The following is a 15,904-nucleotide window of genomic DNA, read 5'->3' as shown; positions in this document are numbered from 1 at the left end:
CAAAAAAAAAAAAAAAAAAACATAATTCTTGATAGGTAATCCCATATCACTTCATTTCCTACAGGGTTTGCTCTGGTACAAAGTAGACATAATAATTTTGGAACTTTCTTTCTAGTTTTCCTCTCATATCTTCTTTGGGGGATACTTTTTCTAATTTTTTGTATTGAATACTTTAATATTACATAATAATTTAAACACAAAGAAAGGTATTCAGAATTTTGTGTCTATAACACAGCGTAGATATACTGCCTCTAAGCTTTGTCAAATCTTAGCATCTTACCACATTAGCTTCAGACCCTCCTCAATTCCACTTCTCTCCTTCCCTTTCCAGAGTAACCATTATTCCGAATTCAGTGTTTTTGATTACCATGCATGTAGACACACTATTTTTGTATATGTATGTATCCGTAAATAATATGAGGTCTGTCTGGAAAGTATCCAGCTATTGTTAATATAACGAGAACAGTTTGCATGTAACCTGGTAGCCAAGGAGAGTGGACTGGAATGTGCACGTGTGAACAATGACAACTTCACCGTACTAGTCAGTGGGGCTCTAGTCACCATGGAGTGAGCATGTGTACTGTGTGACCATCATGTTCAAAATGACTGAGCAAATAGAACAACGAATCTACATCAAAATTTGTGTTAAGCTTGAACATTCCTCAGTGGAAACTATTCAGATGATTCAGAAGGCTTTCAGTGACAATGCAATGGGGGCAGCACAAATAAAAGTGTGGCACAAATGCTTCAAAGATGGTTGATAATCTGTTGAAAGTGATCCACGTTCTGGAAGGCCTGCAACAAGCAGAACACCTGAGAATGTTAAACGTGTATGGGCTGCAATCAACAAAGATCAGTGACTGACAGTGAGAGAACTAGAAGCTGATCCATGGATCCCAGAATCTACTGTGTTCAAGACTTTGATGCAGGATCTTGACATGAAACGTGTTATGGCAAAATACGTTTTGCAGCTTCTACTACCAGAGCAGAAGGAACATTGTGCTGCATTTGCTAGTGACTTGCTTCAAACAGCTACCAATGAACTAGATTTCCTGAAGAAGGTCATAACCAGAGATGAATCGTGGGTCTACAGCTACGATCTGGAAATGAAGGCCCAGGCATCCCAATGGCAGTTGCCTGGTTCTCCACACCCGAAGATGGTGCTGCAAAGTCGCAGCAAGATCAAGACCATGTTAACTGTGTTTTTTGATTGGGAAGGTGTTGTCCATCACGAGTACACTCCTCCAGGCCAAACAATCAACAAGGAGTACAACCTCAATATTCTTTGTTGGTTGAGAGATGCATTGTAACCAAAACAGCCACAGCTATGGGCAACTGGTGTTTGGCAGCTTTATCACAACAACACACCCACCCATGCATCACATCTTGTGCAGAGCTTTTTGGCAAAACATCAAATCACCCAGATGACTGAGCCCCATACAGCCCAGATTTGGCACCCTGCAACTTCTGGCTTTTCCCCAAACTAAAATCACCTGTGAAAGGGAAGAGATTTTTTTTTGTTTGTTTGTTTGTTTGTTTGTTTGTTTTTCAGACCATAGATTCAGGAAAACACAACAAGGCAGCTGATGGCGATTCCAACAAAGGATTTTGCAGAGTGTTTTGAACGGTGGAAGAGACACTGAGTTCTCTCAAGATGCCTACTTTGAAGGAGACTGAGGCGTCATTGTCCTATGTACAATGTTTTTTGTACCTTGTATCTTCTTCAGTAAATCTCTCCTGTTTTCATATTACATGGCTGGATACTTTTCGGATAGACCTTGTATCCAGTATTGTTTAGCATGCTTAAAGTGTTCATTTTAAAATGGTCTCATACACTACATATCATATTACAACCTAACTTTTTCCTCAGTGATGTTTTTGAGATTTATCCATTGTGATACAAGTAGCTCTAATCCAGTTATTTTTTATCTGCTCTAACATATTCAGTTTAGTAAATATGTTTCATTGAATGAATATTACAAATTACTCATTCACCTGTTAAGGGACATGTAGGTTGCTTCCAGGTTTTTAACTATTAAAAATAGTTGCCTGAGTGAACACCGTTGTATGTATCTTTTCTTCAAGCGTATGTATGAGAATTTCTTTGTCAGTGGTCTCCAAAGCAGGGTGTGTGTTTCCAGGGACTGTATCCTGGGGTGCAGGAATTAAATATTAAAACTTCTATTTATAAAATTTTCAACATTATCTTTGGAGTAAAGTGGATATAAGAAAGCAGCTAGAATTCCATTTTTACTCTGATTTACCCTCACTATATTCCTCATGCTTACTTAGCAGATGCAAAATGAAGAAAACTTAATTCCAAGCTTCACCACATCATGGTGGGGCTGAGTCATCAGCTACACAATCCACCAACCTTGTCACTACTGATTGACATAGGCCACATGCTGGTAGCTGGAAAAATAAAGGCAAGAGATCAGAGGCTGTGACTAATAGCTTGTACTAAAATCAGTGTAAACATTTTCATCATTCAAACTAAAGGGGATTTAGGGACCTCCACTGACAGCTAGATGAAACCAATTTATAATTACACCAATGATATGAGACTATGATTTCAATTGCTTAAGAATGAAACAACCTAAAGGTGCTTGAAATAGCCTGTTCACTGGTACAGAACCCATCTTATATTATTTCTCTATTTGCAGAAATTAGTTCTGGGATTAGTTCAACCATAAATTTTATAACATTTCTGTAGGCATATTTATTGTGTTATTGTTATTATTTCATTATCTCATGGTGCAAATTATGTACTTTTCTGGAATCAGTATCTCATTTTTTTAAGTAGAGAAATTTTTCTTTTCTCTGATTTTTCTCCAGGGTAAATATTTTATATGTCATTTTTAAAAAATCTATATTGTTCTTCAAGGAATTTTTCTGTGAGGCAGGGCGCAGTGGCTCACGCCTGTAATCCTAGCGCTCTGGGAGCCTGAGGTGGTAGGATCACTTGAGGTCATGAGTTTAAAACCAGCCTGAGCAAGAGCAAGACCCCATCTCTACTAAAATTAGAAAAAATTAGCCAGGCATGGTGGCACGTGCCTGTAGTCTCAGCTATTCAGGAGGCTGAGGCAGGAGGATCACTTGAGCCCAGGAGTTGGAGGTTGGTGTGAGCTGTAATGATGCCACAGCACACTAGCCCAGGCAACAGACCGAGACTCTGCCTCAAAAAAAAAAGAATTTTTCTGTGTAGTTAGTAGAGTGGATAACTTTTGTTTTGGCCTCCCCCATATTCATCCTCTGTTTGAGGTAGTACATCCCTGACTTTCCTTTCAAGAACTGCCTCAGTTCCGCCCATGTGGTTCAGGTGACCAGTCAGAATATTATATTCTCCTGATTCAGGGATGGCCATGTGAACCAACCTGAGCCATGAGGGGCATTGCCAGAACTTTTATTGGAACTATCAGGAAGGACTTCTCTTTTTGAAATTAAAAACCCATTAGGCCTGTGAGACTTGGCTTGCTAGGGCCATTTCTCCTTCCCCATGTAATGGGGACCAGGGGACAAAGGGAAGCAATAGAGAGGGAAGGCAAAGCTGAAATAGTGAGAGAAAAAATTTCTGAGGGCATTATTTAAGCACCTGGATCCATATGTGTTCAATGTGAATCCCTAGACTTTCAGTTACATGAACCAATAAATTCATCTTTATTGAAGGTGTTTTGCCTGGTTGTTTGTTACTTTCACCTGAAAGAATCATGACTTATATAGGTAGATAGGTATTTCTCTAAAATGTGCATTTTTTTTTTTTTTTGAGACAGAGTCTCACTCTTTTGCCCAGGCTAGAGTGAGTGCCGTGGCGTCAGCCTAGCTCACAGCAACCTCACACATGGGCTCAAGTGATCCTCCTGCCTCAGCCTCCCGAGTAGCTGGGACTACAGGCATGCGCCACCATGCCCGGCTAATTTTTTTTTTCTATATATTTTTAGTTGTCCAATTAATTTCTTTCTATTTTTGGTAGAGACGGGGTCTGGCTCTTGCTCAGGCTGGTCTCGAACTCCTGAGCTCAAACCATCCGCCCACCTCGGCCTCCCAGAGTGCTAGGATTACAGGCGTGAGCCACCGCGCCTGGCCTAATGTGCATGTTTTTGAATGGAAGCAATGAATAAAATATCTTAAAATATCCCTTCACAATTTCTTACATATTCTTGTTAAAACTCCCCTCTCATATTCATTTATATATTAACTACTTATTGAGTATATAGTGTACATCAATAATACATCAAAAGACAACATTACAACGAATTTAGTTTAAAGATCTCAACTGGCTTTAACTGAAATTCTGGAATTGCACAACACTTTATTTCATAAAATGGAATAAGTGTTCCAATGAGCTGAGGCAGAAGAGCTTGGCTTTATAGAAAGGGAAGGGTTGAAGAAAGCACAAGCAAAAAATAAGGAGTGTATTAATTACCTTTAGAAAGAACAATATAAAAATAACTGATTATTTAACTAACATCAGGTTAATTCAGGCTACCTTTTCAGTGTAAGCATTAGAGCAGAGGGAACTTCATTATCATGTCAATTGAAGATTTAAATTGGCCTGTTTGGGAAATAGGCTGTTATGAGGGGACTTCAAAAGTTTGTGGAAAAATGAAATTAAAAGATAAAAAGTATAAACTTTTTTTTTTGAGACAGAGTCTCACTCTGTCATCGCCCCAAGTAGAGTGCAGTGGTGTCATCATAGCTTACCACAACCTCAAACTCCTAGGCTCAAGTGATCCTCCTGCCTCAGCCTCCTAGAGTGCTAGGATTACAGGCATGAACCACTGCACCCGGCCAAAATATAAACTTTATTTCTCAACATAAGCTCCATCAAGTTTAAGACACTTTTATAAGAAATGAAACCAGCTATTTTGTCCATCTTGAAAGAACTAAGGGTCCTAGAAATTTAACCATGTCAATGTAGTCTTTTTTACATTATTAAGTGAAGAAAAATGGACGCCCTTTGAAGATTTTTTAAGATTAGCAAACAAAAAGAAGTCAGAGGCCAAATCAGAACTGTAAGGTGGATGCCTAATGATATCCCATTGAAACTCTCACAAAATAGCTCTTGTTTGATGAGAGGAATGAGCAGGAGCATTGTTATGGTGAAGGACTCTCTGGTGAAGCTTTCTCAAAACACTCTCAATAAGCAGATGTTATCATTCTTTGGTCCTCCAGAACATCAGCACACTAAATGACTTGAGCATCCAAAAAAACTGTTGCCATGATCTTTGCTCTTGACCAGTCCACTTTTGGTTTTACTGGACCACTTCTACCTCTTGGTAGCCATTGTTTTGATTGTGCTTTGCCTTCGGGATTGTATTGGTGAAGCCATGTTTCATCTTGTTACAATTCTTCTAAGAAATGCTCCAGGATCTTGGCTGGGCTCAGTGCCTCATGCCTAATCCTAGCCCTTTGGGAGGCCAAGGCAGGAGGATCACTTGAGGCCAGGAATTTGAGACCATCCTGAACAAGAGCAAGACCCCATTTCTACTAAAAAGTAGAAAAATTTGCCAGGCATGGTGGTGCATGCCTGTAGTCCTGGCTACTCAGGAGGCTGAAGCAGGAGGATCACTTGAGCCCAGGAGTTTGAGGTTGCAGTGAGCTATGAGGATGCCACTGCACTCTAGCCTGGGCAACACAGTGACACCCTGTCTGAAAAGAAAAAAAAAAAGAAAAGAAAAGAAGTGCTTTGGGATCTTGATCCCACGTATTTAAAATTTTTATTGAAAACTCTGCTCTTGTCTGCAGATGATCTGGGTGCAACAGTTTTGGCACCCATTGAGTGAAAAGTTTGCCCAACTTTAATTTTTCAGTCAGAACTACGTAAGCTGAACCAATTGAGATGTCTATGGTGTTGGCTGTTTTTTCTGCTGCTAATCATCAGTCCAGTCCTCTTCAATTAGGGCACAAACAAGATTAATTTTTTTCCTCTCAAATTGATGTGGATGGTCTGCCTCTGAGGGCTTCATCTTCAATATCATTCTTTTTTTTTTTTTTTTTTTTTTGTGAGACAGTCTCACTCTGCCACCCAGACTGGAGTGCAGTGGCATGATCATAACTTGCTTCAGCTTTGAACTCCTGGACTCAAGGGATCCTCCTGCCCAGCCTCTGGAATAGATAAGACTACATGTGTACCCCACCACACTTGGCTGAATTTATTGATTTATTTTTTGGTAGAGGCAGGGCCTCAGTATGTTGCCCAGGCTGATCTCGAACTCCTAGCATCAAGCATTGTCCCTTATTAAAATGAGTTATCCAGTTGTAAACTGCTCATTTCTTTGAAGGTATTGTCCCCATAAACTTTACTTAAGGCATGAATAATTTCACCATTCTTCCACCCAAGCTTCACCATAAATTTGATGTTTGTTCTTGCTTCAATTTTAGCAGAATTCATATTGCTCTGATAGGTGCTCTTTTCAAACTGATATCTTTTCCTGCTTAGTGCCTCAAACTATATCCTGTTCAGATATGTTTGAGTTAGTTTGAGTTAATTTTGGTGCAAAAGACTTTGAAATCCATGCACATTTTTTTTTGATAATACATACTTTTTATAAACTTTCTGAAGATCCCTCATATTTCTCTCTTCTGATTTCTTGGAAGGCCAGATAACAACTTAGTTTAGTTTAGTGATGTGGAACTTTAGCATGGGTGATTCCATTTTGATTTTTAGTCTGGTCTGCTGGGGCCTAATATAGAAGCTTAGTCCAAAACAATGGCCTCCTATAATTTTTATTTAATATCAGGTACTGTTCTAGTTTCAAGAGATCCATTGGTAAACAAAAGAGACACAGGTCTCCCTATATTGCCCACACTGGTCTCAAACTCCTGGCCTCAAGTGATGCTCCTGCCTCAGCCTCCTCAGTAGTTGGGATTACAGGCATGAGCCACTGTGCCCAGCTTTGTAAATGGTTATTAATGTTCAGGGGTGAAAGGGGGCACAAGGTGATATTGGTGAGATAAGCAAAGGCCTGGTAGAGTATGGTAAGGAAATTTGATTTTTTAAAATCCTAATTGCAATGGGTTGCTATTGGGAAGTTTGTAAGATAGGATGATAAGATTAGATCATTGAAAAAATTACATTGATTTAATACTAGATCTTGTTAAAAGATCACTGGTTGCTTAGTGAAAAATGGATTGGATAGGAACAAGGGAAAGGAGTAAATCAATCAGACGTTGAGGTAAGATATATTGACAGCTTGGATGGGGTAGGGGCTGTGTGGTGAAAAGAAATAGACATATTTGAGATATTTGGGAGGTAAAATTGACAAAACTTAGTAATAGATTAAATTCAGGGCATGAGAAAGAAGATACAGGCTATAGTTTACTTGTCTTTGTATTTGACTCATTTCCTTATGCTACTAAATAATGTCAGCAGCCATTGCTTCAACAAATCTCCTTAACATATTTTGCTTAAGAAGTTCTATATTTATTGTATATGATTTTAAGCCCTCTCTGTTCTTAATCATAATATTTCATTTAATGCTTCTGAGTTGTGTGCAAATGTTATCTGTTTTCTCTAAAAATTAAATATAAAAAGGTAAGTAAGCACAATAAATCATGATCTATGAAATCACCACAGGAAGCTATCACAAAATTTATTGACATTGGAACTGATGTGCAAAAGCAGTGATGTGTAAAATTGCTGGTCCCTTAGCATGAAGACAGTGATACCAAACTGCACTGATATACTAATATTCATTGTATTCTTCACTGCCACAGTTAAAAAAAAAAAAAAGCTAGTTTCACTTAAGAATGTCCTTGATGAAGCGATTCTTTTTTTTGAGACAAGGTCTCACTCTGTCTCTTAGGCTAGGGTGCAGTAATACAATCAAAGCTCACTGTAACCTCCAACCATGGGGCTCAAGTGATCCTCCCACCTTAGCCTCCCTTGTAACTGGGACTACAGGCATGCTCCACCAGACCTGGCTAATTTTTTTATTTTTTGTAGAGACGAGGTCTTGCCATGGTACCCACGCTGGTCTGGAACTCCTGGGCTCAAGCGACCCTCCCACCTTGGCCTCCCAAAGTGCCAATTCTTTATGAAAGTCCAAGCATTGAGTGCATGTCTTTTTAATATTTTCTGTGACAAAATGGGAAGTAGCACAAAGCACTATTGTTGCATACTAAAGTACAACGGTGATCTTAATAAAAAACACTTGCACAATTGAGGTGTGAGCTTACCTAACAACTTCATTTTTAAAATGCCATTTTTACATGGAAGAACTGACAAACTATAGTTATTCATATGTGAGTATCTCGCATATTTTCACAAAAATGAAGAAAGCGAGGCTGTCACTTTTAGAACAACAATTGACAGTATTTGTTAGCATGGATAAAATTCACACTTCCAAATAAAAATTAGAAATTTGGAAAACTTTTATCCACTATGGTTAGCATGACAACTTTCCAATATTTAAAGGATTTTCTGATGTGATTTTTTTAATGTTGATTATGTAACATCTTATTATTTAAAAGATCTGTATAACTCAGTGAACAACTATTTCGATTAATGTATAATGTTACAAAATTATGCACAGGTAAAAGATCTATTTGAAATGCAAGATTTTAATGTAAAGAGTAGAAAAAGCTTACTGATAGGCTTTCATATTCCACGCTGCAACTAATCTTTAAGAAACTACTACTTGGTGATTTTTAATGTAGTGTCTATAATTATCTGAAAAAGCTATTAAAATACTCCCCTTTTCCAATTTTATATATACATATATAGCTGATTTTTCTTCATATACTTCAATGAAAAGAGCATATTGCATCATAGGAATCCAGCTGTCTTTTATTAAGCCAAAATTTAAAGAAATTTGCAGAAAAATGGCATTTTTCTCATTTTTTGTTTTGAAAAAATAGATACTTTAAACAATAAAAAGTGTTTAATTGACATACTCCTATCACTGGGAATTGCCACAATTGATTCCAGTCCTAGAATCAGCCATTATTCCAAAGAACCTTGGTTCTTTTTATTGGAAAATGGTATCAAAAACCAACATATGGGTGCTAGGTATCCTCAGTGTTACTGGGGTGTCATTGCTTCTAAGCCTCTCAGCTTACAGAGCAAGGAAATACAGTTGTCCCTAGGTATCATAAGGGATTGGTTCCAAGACCCCCATGGATACCAAAATCCACAGATGCTCAAGTTCCTTATATAAAATGGTGTAGTATTTGTACATAACCTATGACATCTTCCCATATATTTAAAATTATCTCTAGAATATTTATAAGACCTAATACATTGTAAATGCTACGTAAATAGTTGTTTTTCTGTATTGTTTAGGGAATAATGACAAGGAAAGAAGTCTGTACATGTTCAGTACAGATGCAATCATTCATTTTTTTTCCTGATCCTTGGTTGGTTCAATCCACAGATGTAGAACCCACGGATATAGAGGGCCAACAATACATACGTGTTTACTAACCCATCTACATAACTATAAATATTTCTATATGTAACAATCTGCATCTATATTAAGCTAAACATGAGTTCATACCTATGTAGTATATCAGCTCTAATTCATTACCAGATGGGGGTGTTCTACCCTCCTTCCCTTACTTACCTGTAAATTCCCATTCCAACAATAAGAAACTTCGTTCCCACCATATACCATACATTTACTTATTTAATTCCTGTATATATGTATAGCAGTATCAGAATTATTAACACACACCCCCATGAGAAACAACTTTCTTAACTAGAGTATAATGCTAATGCACATTTTCTTTTGCTTTTAGTCTTACAGATTAAATTCATTCCCAGATGAGTACTTTTTCCTCCACCTTCTTCAGTGAGGTTGTTTCATACATTGTAATACAGTTAGATTATTTTGTCACACTTTGTGTTCCAACTTGAGATGCTTTTTTAAATTTGCATATATTAAGGTTCACTCTATGTGCTATAAAGTTCTATGAGTATTGACAAATGCATAGGGTCATGTATTCACAATTAAAATATCACATAGAATAGTTTCACTACCCTAAAAAATCTCCCGTGCTTCACGTATTCAACCCTCTCTCCCTCCCCTCAAGACCTTGGCAACCACTGATCTTTTTACCATAATATTGCCTTTTCCAGGATGTCATATAATTACAATAATAGAGTATGTACCCTTTTCAAACTGGCTTCTTTCACTTAACAATATGCTTTTAAGAGTCATTCATGTCTTTTTGTGGCTTGAGAGCTCATTTCTTTTTATTGCTGAATAATATTCCACTGTATCAATATACCACAATTTATTTATTCATTCACCTGTTGAAAGATATCTTGGTTGCTTCCAGTTTCTGGAGTTATGAATAAGACTACTATAAACATGTGTGCAGATTTTTGTGAGGACATATTTTCAAATAGGTTGGATATATACTTAAGAGCATAATTGCTGGATTGTACAGTAAAACTATGTTTAGTTTTGTAAGAAACTAGGCCGGGCGCGGTGGCTCATGTCTGTAATCCTAGCACTCTGGGAGGCCGAGGCGGGCGGATTGTTTGAGCTCAGGAGTTCGAAACCAACCTGAGCAAGAGCGAGACCCTGTCTCTACTAAAAATAGAAAGAAATTAATTGGACAACTAAAAATATACAGAAAAAATTAGCCGGGCATGGTGGCGCATGCCTGTAGTCCCAGCTACTCGGGAGGCTGAGGCAGAAGGATTGCTTGAGCCCAGGAGTGTGAGGTTGCTGTGAGCTAGGCTGACGCCATGACACTCACTCTAGCCCAGGCAAAAGAGTGAGACTCTGCCTCAAAAAAAAAAAGAAAGAAACTGCCAAACTGTCTTCCAAAGTGACCTGTATAATTTTACATTCCCAGAAGCAATGAATAATAGTTCCTGTAGCTCCACATTCCCACTAGCATTTGGTGTTGTCAGTGTTTTTGGTTTTAGCCATTCTAATAAGTGTGCAATACTATCTCACTGTTGTTTCAATTTGAAATTCTCTAATGAAAAATGCTTTGTCTTGAGGATCTTTTTATACGCTTATTTGCCATCTGTATATCTTCTTTGGTGAAGTGTCTGTTCAGCTCTTTTGTTCATTTTGTTCATTGGTTCATTTGTTTTCTTACTAAGTTTTTAGTTTTTTTTTTTTTTTTTTTTTGAGGCTCTATGACCCAGTGAGGCTCACCTGGGTGCTAGACAGCTTCCAGCTTCCAGGACCCAGGCCTTATTGGTAAGTTTTAAGAGACCTTTGTATATTTTGAACAAGTCCTTTATCAGACATGTGTTTTGCAAATATTTTCTTCCAGTCTATGCCCTTGTCTTGTGATTCTCTTAACAGTGTCTTTCACAGAGAAGTTTTAATTTTAATATAGTCCAACATATTGATTTTTTCTTTCACAAATCATGTTTTTGGTGCTGTATCTAAAAACTCATCATCAAACCAAAGATTACTTAGATTTAATCCTATGTCTTCTTCCAAAAGTTTTAGAGTTTTGCATTTTACCTTTAGGTATACTTCATTTTGATTAACTTTTGTGAAGGATATAAGTAAGGTCTGCGTCTAGGTTCATTTTTTTTGTATGTGGATATCCAGGTGTTCTATTACCATTTGTTGAAAAGATTATCCTTTCTTTGTTGAATTGCATTTACTCCTTTGTCAAAGATCAGTTGACATTTATGTTGGTCTACTTCTGGGCTCTCTGTTCTGTTCCACTGATTGATTGCTGTGTCTGTTCTTTCACCAATGCCACTCTGTCTTGATTACTATAGTTGTATAGTAAATCATGAAATCAAGATGTATGAGTCTTCTAATTTTGTTCTTCTTCCTCATTGTTGTGTTGACTACTTTGTACTTTGTGTCTTTTGCCTTCCCATATAAACTTTACAATCCTTGTGTTGATATCTACAAAATAGCTTGTTGGGATTTTGATTGATATTGAGTCTACAAACCAAGCTGGGAAGAACTGACATCTTAAAAAATGTAGTGCCCGGGCCGGGCACGGTGGCTCATGCCTGTAATCCTAGCTCTCTGGGAGGCCGAGGCGGGCGGATTGTTTGAGCTCAGGAGTTTGAAACCAGCCTGAGCAAGAGCGAGACCCCGTCTCTACTAAAAATAGAAAGAAATTAATCGGACAACTAAAAATATATAGAAAAAATTAGCCGGGCATGGTGGCGCATGCCTGTAGTCCCAGCTACTCGGGAGGCTGAGGCAGGAGGATCGCTTGAGCCCAGGAGTTTGAGGTTGCTGTGAGCTAGGCTAACGCCACGGCACTCACTCTAGCCAGGCAACAGAGTGAGACTCTGTCTCAAAAAAAAAAAAAAAAAAAATGTAGCGCCCCATTCTATGAACACAAAATATCTGTTTATTTCTTCTTTGATTTCTTTCATCAGAATTTTGTAGTTTTCTCAAATTTAATTTCCAACAAGGTAATCAATAAGCAAAATGATCTCTTAGAGGTCCTCAATAATTTTGATCCTAAGACCCAAATTTTGAGCACTGCTAGTCTTTATCTTCATCACTTCTTTTGGTTCTTAACTTTCTCACTGCTAATGTCAGATTCTTGCTTTTTGTGTTCCATTGGGACTCACCTGGTAAGCATTCTGCTCCTGCTTTTACCATTGCAACACTGTTGGAATTTCAACCTCCTCATTCACAAGTGATGAAACTAAAACAGATACAATGGCTAAAGTAATAGACATAAATTATAAGGACTGTATATAGACTTCCCTCCAGAGTGAAAAGGCAAAAAAAAAAAAAAAAAAACCCAAACAACAAACAAAAAACCCCAAACCCCAAAACAAAAAACCCACGAAAAGCAAAACAAACAAACAAAAAAAACCCAAACCCCACATTGGCTAAATCTAACCAATAATACTTCAGCCGAGTGATCAAGGTCAACCTCAACAAGTGCTAAGTTCTGTTGATAGCATGTATCATTGATATAATGTGATGAAAATGGCACTTTATTTCCATGGTTTTCTGCTCAAAAACCCATAATCTTAGTTTGATCATGAGGAAAATATCAAACAAATTTCAATAGAGGATCATCCTTCAATATGCCTGACCTCAAAATCGTCATGGTCATCAAAACTAAGGAAAGTCTGAGAAATTGTCACAGCCATGAGAAGCCTAAGAAGACATGATAATTAAACGTAGTAAGATCCTAGAACAGAAAAAGGACATTAGATAGAAAATAAGGAAATATGAATAAACTATGGAATTTAGTTAATAATGTATCATTATTGGTTCATTAATTGTAACAAATATACTTTACTAATGTAAGATGTTAATAATAGGAGAAGTTGTGTAGAAGTTGAGTATGTGAGAAATATCGATAGTATCAGTTCAATTTTTCTGTAAATTTAAAAGTGTTCTAAAAAATGTCTATTGGTTTTTAGAAAGTCTTGTATCTGAATAAACTTCACTTTACAAAAAATAGTTATGTAGCATCATTACATTTGGGTGATTAACGGTGAGGTATTTTTCTTGGGAGGTTCACAATTTCAAACATAAGTTTGAATTCTAGCTCTCACAAGCAATATTTTAAGATAATTTCCTCAGTTTTTCTTTTCATGATAAATATGTCTCAAGTTGGGAAGGCTTATACTTTCAAGGAATTTTAGTATTTAAATAAATGGAAAAGAAAACCAAGCAATGGGCTGGTTTTCTAAATTACATTATGCTAGTTTGTTTTGCAGTGGTGTTTCCATTTTTTCTCAGGTATGCCAGCCATATAATTATTACTAATGGTTTGTTACTTTTTTTTTTTTTTTTGGACATGGGGTCTCAGCTATTGTCCAAGCTAGACTGCAATGGCTATTCACAGATGTGATCATAGTGCAATGCACCCTTGAACTACTAGACTCAAGTGATCCTCTCACCGCAGCCTCCTGAGAAGCTGGGATTACAGGTGTGCATCATGTCATCTGGCTAAATGTTATATTTTTGTTTTCTAAAATTATTTCACTCATTCACCCAACATTTACTGAGTGCTTGTACAAAGGAAAGGAAGGGAAACTGATATTTATTCTTCAGTTCAACAAATATTCATTGAGGATACTTTGCAAAAAGCACTTTGCAAGAAGATTGGGATACAGTTTTAAACAAAATCTACATAGTCTTTGTTCTTGGTGAGTTTACCATTTAGTGGGAGAGCAAATCTTTAAACAATTACACAAATTACTCTAAAGTCTAAGACAAAAAGGAAAGGAATGTTACAAATGTGTCACTCATTATAGAAATAACTTTCAGTACCTTTTTAAACCTAATTATCACAATCACTGATGTGTTTTACATGCAAGGAAAATGAGACTGTAAGAGACTACATATGCTGAGGGTCTCAGACCAAGTCTTGAAATAGAATGTCTAATTTAGATCTATGTAATCCTAAAGATCATCCTTGAAAACACTGTATTATTGCCTGAGATTTATAAAACCAGGAGGGACAGACCTTTTGATTTTACTAATAAGAAAACTGATGCTGAGAGGAACAAGAATGCCAATCTCTTGAATAATTTGCTTATTTTTCTGCTATATTATAATGCTTCCTCAAAACAAGCTCTGTAACTTTGATAACACAAACATGTGAACCATACATGTAGGGAGTAAATAAATTTTTTATACTTTTAAAAATAAATTATAGGATTGTTGTGGAAACAAACTACCATTAATCAAAGTACTGTATTTTAACATAATGTTGGCAAATGTCCTACATCTCTCTTTTTCACTGACTTTGTTTTTCTATGCTAATCAAATATTTCACTGTTTTGGACAGGCCTATTGCTATGGGTGAGATCACAGGAGGAAATAGTTCTTTGAACAATCAGGCTGACTCTTAATCAAATTATTTTATGGAAGAAAGTTTCCAACAACAATTTTAATTTATATCATTCAGAATTTCACTGATTTTTTTCAGCTATTGCAGATTCTTCGGATGACTCCATCAATGTAATAGAATACCTTGAATTTTTCTTTGCAGAGGAAAAATTGACAACATATCCATCTTTATGTGGGGTGCAGATAGGGGAAAGAATTAAAAAAAACCACAAGTAATAGAAAAGGAAAGCAAGATTACTTTCATAAAAAAAACCTATAATAGGCTGGGCACTGTGGCTCACGCCTGTAATCCCCACACTTTGAGAAACGGGAGGATCACTTGACTTGAGCCCAGAGTTCAAGACCAGCCTGGGCGATAAATACAGTGAGACCCCCATCTCTACAAAAAATAAAAAATAAAAATTTTGGCCGGCTTCGTGGTCGGCCTATATTTCCAACAACTGGGGAGGTTGAGGTGGGAGGATGGCTTGAACCCAGGAGATGGAGGTTGCAGTGAGCTATGATCATGCCACTACACTCCAGCCTAGGCGACAGAGAGAGACTCCGTCTCTAAACAAACAAACAAACAAACACAAACAAAAAACCCCAACACCCGCAAAACCTATATAGCTCTGCTTAGAAGTCTTTTTGTTGTCAAATTGCTTGAGGCAAAAAAACAGGGATATGATATAGCAAGTAGAAAAAATATGAAAGAAACACATAAATAGTGTATGAAATATTCTTGGTAATAGATTTAGGACAGAACGAATTGCCCACACTCGAGCTCCAAGTTATCTTTCTGCTGGAGTCCCCGGTGATCACAACTTAAGCATATTTTCATAAAGAAATCATGGAAATGTTTAATAAAGATGACTTCCTTTTGCTTACTGTCATCCCTTTGCTTACGATGGAGCACGCAGTAACTACCTTCGTCGACTTTCTTGGGCTCCTCTCCTGGCTGCTTGGGGGCAGTAGTGCCACGGATGATATCACACCGACATGACGTCAGAGCCCTTGACGTCAGAAGGCGGTTGCCACGGGGACCGTTCGCCACCGACGGCAGAGTCGTGAAACTCCATCACCACTACACCGCTCGACTCCACTTCGGTTCTGTAGGGTCTAAGCTGCTAAAGAAGCTTTAACCTTAAGGGGGCCTC

Source organism: Propithecus coquereli, unplaced genomic scaffold (genome assembly GCF_000956105.1).
Source record: "Propithecus coquereli isolate 6110/MARCELLA unplaced genomic scaffold, Pcoq_1.0 Scaffold116, whole genome shotgun sequence".
Classification (NCBI taxonomy): domain Eukaryota; kingdom Metazoa; phylum Chordata; class Mammalia; order Primates; family Indriidae; genus Propithecus; species Propithecus coquereli.
The sequence above is the reverse complement of the archived record's forward strand: the minus strand, read 5'-3'. Positions refer to the sequence as shown.